Source organism: Ovis aries, chromosome 7 (assembly GCF_016772045.2).
Source record: "Ovis aries strain OAR_USU_Benz2616 breed Rambouillet chromosome 7, ARS-UI_Ramb_v3.0, whole genome shotgun sequence".
Classification (NCBI taxonomy): domain Eukaryota; kingdom Metazoa; phylum Chordata; class Mammalia; order Artiodactyla; family Bovidae; genus Ovis; species Ovis aries.
In genome coordinates, this window is record NC_056060.1 from 31750427 (window position 1) to 31760269 (window position 9843).

The following is a 9843-nucleotide window of genomic DNA, read 5'->3' on the forward strand; positions in this document are numbered from 1 at the left end:
ACTACTAAAGCAACTTAGTATGCAATGTCCTTCAGATCTAAAGATTGGTAAACACATGACTGGTGGGCACCAAATTATTTGGTTACTGAGAAACCAGAATAAAGAGTTATGAACACTTTTGCCAAAACTGGAATATGAATCCAGGAAGGACAGAAGCTACTGTCTGGAACTCAGAAGTTGTCCTTCTGAGTCTTTGGAACTTGGGATATAATTCTCATTCTAAAAATCAGTTCCACAATGTTTCATACTATTCATTTCAGAAATTCTCTGTAAATTTCAGACATCTTTATGATCCAGACTTGGTGAAAGTGTGCTAAAAATAGGTGGCACCTAGAACCGAGAATGTATTTTATAAATTGTATTAACTAATATTGAATAGAATTTTACTATTCACAAGTCATATTAATGTATAATTTTGAAGCACATGGACTACATGTCTATATTTTACCCTCTCCCAAGCTTTATTACCCACTGTATTTGTATTCTCCCTGATCATGAATTTCATCTATTTTTTTATCTTTAAATCATATATGGAGCAAGTTAAAAAGATCAAACAAGGTAAATATAGAGAATGTGTTAGTGCAAGGTTTCATCATCCGTATTTTGCAACTATGGAAACTGAAACTCAGAGAGTTTAAGTGAATATGTCCAGGGCCACATACCTCACTAATTACAGAGCTGAGATGCATACAGAGATGATATGATCCATGCTTTGTCTACCAGCCCATTCTTCTTTTCTGTGATACACCAGCCAAGCTAGTTCAATGCATTGTACAAAACACTAATCTAGTATAAAATGTCACCTTGTATTGTGATCACTTATACAAAGCTGTACTTCCAGATGCAGTATGAACCCTTCAAATTTTCATATGTAAGTACGGAATGCCTAGTCCGGCTGGCCTCTCTGCGCTTAGACCTGTACTAAGTCCAGTGCCTGGCACACTGGTATTCGTCTCGGCTGAGAGCATGACCTTGTGAATGCACACACACTGAATCTCTCTACCTGGTGCTCTGCCCTTTGTCTAGTCTTCACCAAGGTCCACTCATAAGCATGCCCAGCTACTATCTGAAGTAATTTGTTGAACATAAATTGAGGACTTTGGGGCTCTCTTGTCCCCAAGCAGTACTGGCATATAGTGGCTATTCAGTAAGAGAAGTTTAATTGCTTAAAATAATTGAAATGTTTAAAACAAGGGATATATATGACTTCTCTGGTGGTTCTGTGGTTAAGACTCTGTGCTTCCATTGCAGGAAACACAGGTTCAATCCCTGGTTGGGGAACTAAGATCCTGCATGTCAAGTGGCACACCCAAAAAATTAAAAATATAAGGATAAAGAAAAAATGAGGGATATACAGATTAGAACACTAGAAATTTATATTATACCCAGTATTTGTGGCATTCTGGTCATAATAACACCCCTAGCAAGATTTGATCAATAATGATATTATGAAACTTATTACAAATTCCCAGTGCATCAGGATATTCCCACCATAACCATTAGGTCAAATGAGTGAAGCTTCAGTAAAGTCTCTCAGAGGGCTTGACATGCAACTTGGGGAGTCTGAAGGACACAGAGCCTGGTGGCTGACCCTAGTGTGGAAAGAGTCCAAATATATGAAGTTTGCAGGGACTGCTGCCTTTTTTGGCCAAGAAGAAGGGAGGGCTATGGTGGGAGCAGCCTGCACTTCAAGAAGTTTATGGGACAAAAGAGCCATTCCTTTGAACCAGAATGGATGCCAAGGAAAGTAGCAGGACTTGAGCTGCCACCAAAGTGCCATGTCCAGGTGGTCACCCTCCAGAGTCAGGTGACTCCAACAGCAAGGATCAGAACCAGGGTCAGCCAGAGGGTGCATCTCCTTTGCCAGGGAACAGTGCTACAAAAAATACATCTCATGTGCCACGCAGAGGGCTACAAAGTCATATGACCACTTTAGTAATTAACTTTGCTCCTTCTCTTCCTCTCCCTCACCTCACTGTGACCCTAAGAAGTGAGTAGGACAAGATGGAATATAGAAAGCAAAAATACAGCATATATCCTCTTCCCGGTGCAGGTTTCTGAGCCTGTTTCAGGCTGGGAGTTATGGGGTAGAGATGAGGAGAGGATCTTTAAACTGAACTAGAGATTGAATATTTGACATTCCAAGTCCTGAGCTTCCCAGATGAGTACTCTTTCTGTGCATTGTGCTGTTTACTCATGGCAACTCCCTGTTTTCATATATGCATTGTTCCAAGTTCAAAACTTAGTAACATGTATTTAATGTTTCATACAGAAACACCAAGTTTAATATTTAAAGATACTAAATAAAGCAGCACTCAAAAAGGAAAATTTTAGTTACCAACATTTATAACTCAAAACACATGATTTTTACACTATCATGGAAAGTTGGCTCAAGTGATCACCCAAAAATCATGCCTAGCTGAACCACACCCAGCCAAATACCTAAGCAGTGTGTCCCTTTTGGTAGTAATTTATTGCCACTTATATCTGAATCTGTGGTTTCACTCCTCACTGCACTTAAGATTCACTTGGGAAACTTAAAATTTTTTGATGACTAAAAGTGAAAGTGTGTCTGATTCTTTGCAACTCATGGACTGTAGCCCACAAGGCTCCTCTGTCCATGGAGTTCTCCAGTCAAGAATACTGGAGTGGGTTGCCATTTCCTTCTCCAGAGGATCTTCCCAACCCGGGGATCAAACCCTGGTCTCCTGCACTGCAGGCAAACTGTTTACTGTATGAGCCACAAGGGAAGCCCCTTTGATCACCAAATGCCACCCTAAAGCATTTTAGTCAGAATGTTTGTATGTGGGTTCTCTGGGTATCAGTGTTAACTTCCTTATTTCACCATATGTATGCTACAGTAGCTATGGAGAATCAAAACCAAACACAAATGCTATACAGGTGCTTTTCAGCCATGGTTGAGAACCATTGCTCTATTCTAGATGAGTGTGAACTCCAGAAGGCATAGGTTAGTAAAATAAACTTCTCTCTCAATATTTTGAGAATCCCCAACTTGACCCTGTTCTACTCCATGGAATCATTTTGTTCCAGCATGAATATGAACCAGAATATGTACATTATATTAATTCCACCTGTATATAGACAGTCAAGTGATTTCAACGCTGGAAGGAAAAGTTCAGCTCTTGCTACCTTGGAAAATGCCCAACAATCTGTCCTACAAAAAGGGTGAAATGTCAAGTGACGTTGCTTCCTACAAAACTGAATTAGAGCATGACCTCAAATGTTAATATATTCAGATCTTTCCTCTACCCTTAGAAGGTCAAATATTCACAACAGTCATAAAATCCACACTGCCCTATCCTCCCATGATTTCTGAAGCTGCAGTAACACATTATAAAATAAAGAAAAAGAAATCCCCTATTAAAGGAAAGTTATAACCTAAGAAAAAGTACAACTTCATGAAGTTGCAGCTAAACAGAGAAACATATCATCAATTCCATGTCAATACTTAATAGTTATGCCATGTTATACAACTTACAAAACTCTTTTGCATCTGTCAATTGATTTGATCCTCATAACAGTTGTATTTGATGACCATTCTCATGTTTCTATTTTATATAAATAGAAATTACAAGCAGTTAAGTGACCTGTATAAAGTTAACAGGACAGAATAAATTTAGGTCTTATTCAGGAAACCTTGAGTCCTTCCAACTGTCTTTCTCTATATATGGGAATGTGTCAACATTTCTTAAACCCATTTTCCTGTTACACACTACCCAAAATAAAAACTTCCTTCCCAGAACAAGTAAATGCAAAATCTGTTTTAAATTTTATTAATATATTATGCCACCCAACAGTCAGAAAGGATAAATTCATTCATTAAAATAGTATTTTTCATCAAAGATTACTGGGAATTTTTCAATTTTATATTCTCATTAACAGTGATTTAAAACCAACTGTTTCATCATAGGGCCATTTTGGGGCAGAGTCCCTAAGTGCTAGATAGAATACTTTTTCAAAACTTTTTTTTTTCCAATATTTAGCTCTCATGTAAGTTATATAAAGTGTAATAATTATGAAAAACCTAACCAAACAGACATGAATGCAATTATCTCTAGGAGACAATTCTGAGTCAAATGAAAAGGCACAAGAGTTAAAGGAGAAAGAGCTCTCTACCATTTCACCTAAAAATCTGACCTGACAAACAATGCAGTAATGGTAACCCACATAAAAGGCAGTACTGTGAGCCACAGGGATGAATTTGAAATCCTGTCAAAGCTCCATTTTAAATAACATCTGTGGCTCTTTGTAACCAATAATAGTAAAATGATTCTCTTTAGTTTGTGTTCTTATGTAGAGGTTTAGGGGGAAATAGTCTTCAGAGTAACAAGATGGCAGGGACACCCTCGCCTTTCATGTTATTCCCCCAGATACCAGCCAATCATTACAGAATCAAACAGCCAAATGAAGACTGGACAGAATAAGAGACCAAGGGCAAGAGAAAAACAGATGCTTTGGCGAGAAGGCAGACTATAAATGTTGGTTTCCCAGAATTTTGATAGCAGGAGTGTTTATCTTATTGAAAGCAGAGTCTAATTGAATAAGAGAGTTTTTAAAATACTGAGCCATTAATTAGGCGGCATGGGGTAAAGCACAGATTCAGTAATGTATGAGGCTTCTGGGAGGCTTCAGGCTGCACTCATCGATTCTGTCAGGGCGCCAGAGAAGCAAGAGAGCCGAATGTTTTGCCTCTTCTGGAAACCTACCTGATACATTTGGAAGTGGATTCCCCATGCACTGCCTCTGCTCAAATCATCCCATAATTACTCTGGCACTGTACACTGCGAACTTGGCGGGCTCTGAGAGATATCAGATGTTTTTCTCATGCTTGCTGAACCTCTCTTAGACAAATTTTGCATTGTTTTTTGTGTCAGTTTTATCGTGAAACATCGTGTTGCCATCTGGGAAGAAAAACAACATGGTAGAGGAGCAGCTGGTGAATGGCAATGGCCAAATAAACATTGGCAGGCACCCGCTATTAGGTGAGATAAGAGGGATGGGCGGCTGCCAACACCGACGATCCCTCACCGCTGGAGCATCTTTCACACTCCCCTTCTCTCTTATCTTCACTCAAATTCATGGCAGTTTTTCATTCAGAGACTCAAGCTCTCCAAGTGTCAGATGTTGGGCTTTCCCTGCTCCGCCCTGGAGGAACTAGATAGATCCATAAGGTGCCCCGCCAATTGAATTTCTCTCCTGGGCAGGATAACAGACTTCTTGAAGCAATGGGTAAGTTTCTGATATCCTAACAGGAAGCCTCCCCTGAAGAATGAGAGGATACCAAGACCCTTACCAAGCTTTTCAACCAGTTTGATGGCCCTTATTTTGGCCATTACTCAAATAACGTCAGAATTTGTGGCTCTCAAACCCTTAAATAATTTAAAGGCCATATGTATGATAGTTCAGTTCAGTAGCTCAGTCGTGTCCAACTCTTTGCCACCCCATGGACTGCAGCATGCCAGGCTTCCCTGTCTATCACCAACTCCCAGAGCTTACTCAAATTCATGTCCATTGAATCGGTGACATCATCCAACCATCTCATCCTCTGTCGTCCCCTTCTCCTCCCACCTTCAATCTTTCCCAGCATCAGGGTCTTTTCCAATGAGTCAGTTCTTTGCATCAGGTGGCCAGAGTATTGGAGTTTCAGCTTTATGTATGACAAACCACCTAAATAATACCATCATGCCTTTGGAAGCAGGGAAGTAATTACACCTGATTTAAAAAGTTATACCCTACACTTTCTTGTTTATGAGATAAAAAATTTTCTATTACAATACTTCTAAAACTGAGATTCATAGAATAGATTCTTTAAAAGTATCTGACAATCTCCAGGCAGCAGAATAAATTGTGAAGTGCCAATAGTCATCATTGCCTGCACATGTGCAAACTGGTGAATATTTGAAAGTAAACATTTATCCAATAACCTCAGTTGTGTTATTTCTACTGTATGAGCCAACATGGCTGAATTTTTAACTTAAATTTGGATTCTCAGTTTTGGCTTAAAATATCCTCAACCTATTACATTGTAATGTAGCACTTTTTTATTTGTTCAGTTTGCAAAAATTTGTTTTACAGAGACAGTGTGATCAGAGACAATAGATATTGCTGAACCACACAAAATAACTCAAAGCTAATAGAGCTAATAGAGGTTGGAATGATCAGCACATGTGTCATGGAGATTGACACTCAAGCTGGTACATCTACCTGGCAAAACCCTCCAATTAACTTTCAATACACAGTTCAATTATATATAGTCATTACATATTATACTCACTAAATTATATATTCAATATATTAATTTCAATATACATTATAATCAATATATGTTCAACACATGTTACAGTAAATATATATTCAATATATTTTACACTGAACATATCATTCAATAAGGGAAATGTATGTATTGAAATATAATTGACATACATATAAAATTTCCCTGAATTGAATTATACATTTAATATAATCTATATTGAATATATATTACATATAATTTTTTTAATATGTATGAATTTAACCAAAAATGAAATGGAAATACAAACTAAACCCTGGACCTCTTGACAAGATTTTGCTCTAGGCTCTAAAATGGATGAGGTTACAAGAAAAAAGCAGTGCGCCATGCCATGCCATTTACAAAGGCCAATGGCTAACTCCAAACTTTGAATGCTGGAGTATAAAAGGCTTAAATACAGATTTCACTTGTGAAAGTTATGAAAACGGCCTGAAATTTTATGCATCATTGATTATCAAAAAATCAAACACAAAGCTTATGCACAGTTAATATATTGATAAATTTAATTTTTAAAAAATTAACATGATATAGGAAATATTATAACTTTCAGAAGCACCCAATTCATCCCTTTGTTTTAAAAACTAAAATCCTAAGGTCCCACAGCTCACTTGCAACAGAATTCAAAATAAAATTGTGACCTAAGCAGGCAGATGTGAAAGGGAGAACGGAAGAGCATGAAACAACAGGCTTTGACCTAAAAGATAGGTCAGATTAGGACCTGCCAGGAATTCTCCTTAAACAACATTAGAACCAGTTCTCTGGAAAAATTCCTGCTCTTAGGTCAACGGTCACTTATACAACTATGACTAAACACAATCAACAAGATTGCAGGGAAAATCTAAGAGAAACTAAAGCATAAGGAACACTTCCTAAAAGTCTATTTAGACTTATTTCAATATTATTCATGAAAAAAGTCAGTCACTCTGAATGTTTCAATAAACAACTTATGTGTGGCCACATTCTTTTGTCAATGTGCTATTCATTCTTTTGATATCTGTCAGGTAAGTATATAACAAATGCTATTACCCTCATTTGCGCTCCAATGAAAGTAACTGAATGAGTCTCTCATTATACTGTTAATTCAGAAATTTTGAAGCTGTAATTCATTAGTCCACAATCCTTAATCCATAAACTCAATAAAATTTTGCCCACAGACCACTCAACCAACATTTATAAGAAACTTGATCCTAAAATAGCAAGGAAATACTTTCTAAAATAAACCCATCATTGGAAAAAAAGAAACTGCAAATACTTTCTCCTCCTTTCTTAAGCACCTACTGTGAAACACTAGATGGACCCTGTAGCGATGTCAAGACAGGTCGTTCTTGGCCCCATTTTACAGATGAAGAAACTGAAGGCAACAGATGGTAAATAACTTAAATAACTTGCCCAAGTTAAAACAGCTTGAAAATCCAGAAAATCTGTCTCTAAGACCTATAACCTTAACTGCTATGCTATGATGCAAGGTGTTCAATAATTAAATACTAAACTAGTAGTGTATAACTGATATTGTGACTTTGAAGTAAGTTAAAGTAGTTCAGACGGCTGCAAAATAAATAGGGTCTTAAAGGATAAATAAGCTTGATAAAGGTAGGTTGTGTCAGAATCAGCAAATAAACAAATACAACTTAAGAACAACTGCTGGACAACAAGAAAGGGAAACTCCAAAGGGAATAGTTGGAATCTTGTAGAAGGCCTGCATGGGAAGAAATTGAAATTGGAATTGCACGTTGGCCAAGGCAGTGCAAATCAATTTGTAAACGATGGATGTCCCTTTGGAAGGCTTCCAGGGAGACACAGCAGTATGGACAGGAAGTAGCCCCCTCTTGATGAGAAAGTCAGTGCCTTCCTGAGAAGGGTAATAGCCTCACCTTTCAGAGGGGCCCAGATGACAGAATGCAAGAAGACGACAGAGCTAATATGATCATTGCATTATAAATTAAAGCATTTAACCACATGGATATTTTTCACCCCAGAAGACAGGATCTTGTCACTTAACAGGATCAATGAAGAAAGAAGCATATTCCTGGCCACAGAGATGCACCCACAGCTGCAGCATCTCTGCCTTGTTGAGAGAAGATGGTTTGGCACAGCTACAAGCTCATCTTCTGACCTACCAGAAGATCTTTGTTAACAAGAAAATTTCTTCTAGTAAGAGAATAAAATGTAATCATTAAGTAAACCAAACTCTGAAAATGCAACAATAGAGGTATGGAAGTTAAAGCTCAGGGTTTGAAGAGCACAAATTTGTGATATCCAGGGTAGAAAAATCTTGTAACACCATCATTAGCAAAAGGGGCATGCAGAGTTTTAAAAACTAAATAAAGTACCCTGTCACAAACAGAAAGTAAAAAATAAAACTCTCTGCTACTGCTACTGCTAAGTCACTTTAGTCGTGTCCGACTCTGTGCGACTCCATAGACAGCAGCCCACCAGGCTCCGCCGTCCCTGGGATTCTCCAGGCAAGAACACTGGAGTGGGTTGCCATTTCCTTCTCCAATGCATGAAAGTGAAAAGTGAAAGTGAAGTCACTCAGTCGTGTCCGACCTCAGCGACCCCATGGACTGCAGCCTTCCAGGCTCCTCCATCCATGGGATTTTCCAGGCAAGAGTACTGGAGTGGGGTGCCATAATAATCTTGCACATTTAGCAATATTTGACAAAAACAAAGCCAGGCGTGGGGTGAGGGATGAGGTAAGTGTTGGGAGGAGAGGTGGAAGTCCTTGCCACAAAGTGCGCATAGGTGTAATCCTAAAACCTACAGAATCTCTTTAAATATGGAAGGCAATTTATTCTGACCTCTAAATGGACCACTTGGAACAATGTCAAGTACTTCAGGTTCTCAGAGGGGGAGCCTGAACTTTGGGGAAGTGAATGTCAAGAACTCAGAACTATTGGACCTGACAATGAACTCCTTAAAGAAGGGGATATTATTTTATTTACATTAGAATTTCCAGTACGAAGCACAATGCCTAGAAAATACTAAGAGTCTAACAAACATTTGATGGCTAAACAGAGGTATGATGTCCCTTCTAAGATTCTGTGAACTGTAGATGATACAGAATAAGCCTCACCCTGGGATAAAATGGACATCACTTAGGTGATGTTATCTGGGAAGAGCAGAGGGCCCCTTCTTTCACTGCACATCTCCAACAGCCTTCATGGCAGGCTCAAATGTGACCGTTAGAGGGGCAATTAATTCTCAGTGTTAGTCGTTGCCCTCTCCCCTAGAAGAATGACCCTGGGACCAGCAAGCTCATGAAGAACAGTACTAACATCTAACTGATCTTGCTCTCTGATGCGCAGGCAGTATCAATAGCCTGACTGGGAGATACAAAAATCATGTCAAAAGACAGCTTTAGAATGTGTGGGAAAGAGAATTTTCCTTCACTGGGGTGACTGAAAGGGCTGAAGCTCTGCACGGTCACTTCATCACCAAGGGAAAACCAATCTGAATTAAGTCAACCCAGAGGAAATCTGAGCTGAGAGATGCAGAGGTTCTGAGTCTGGATGATGCTATTAAGTCTCCCTGGA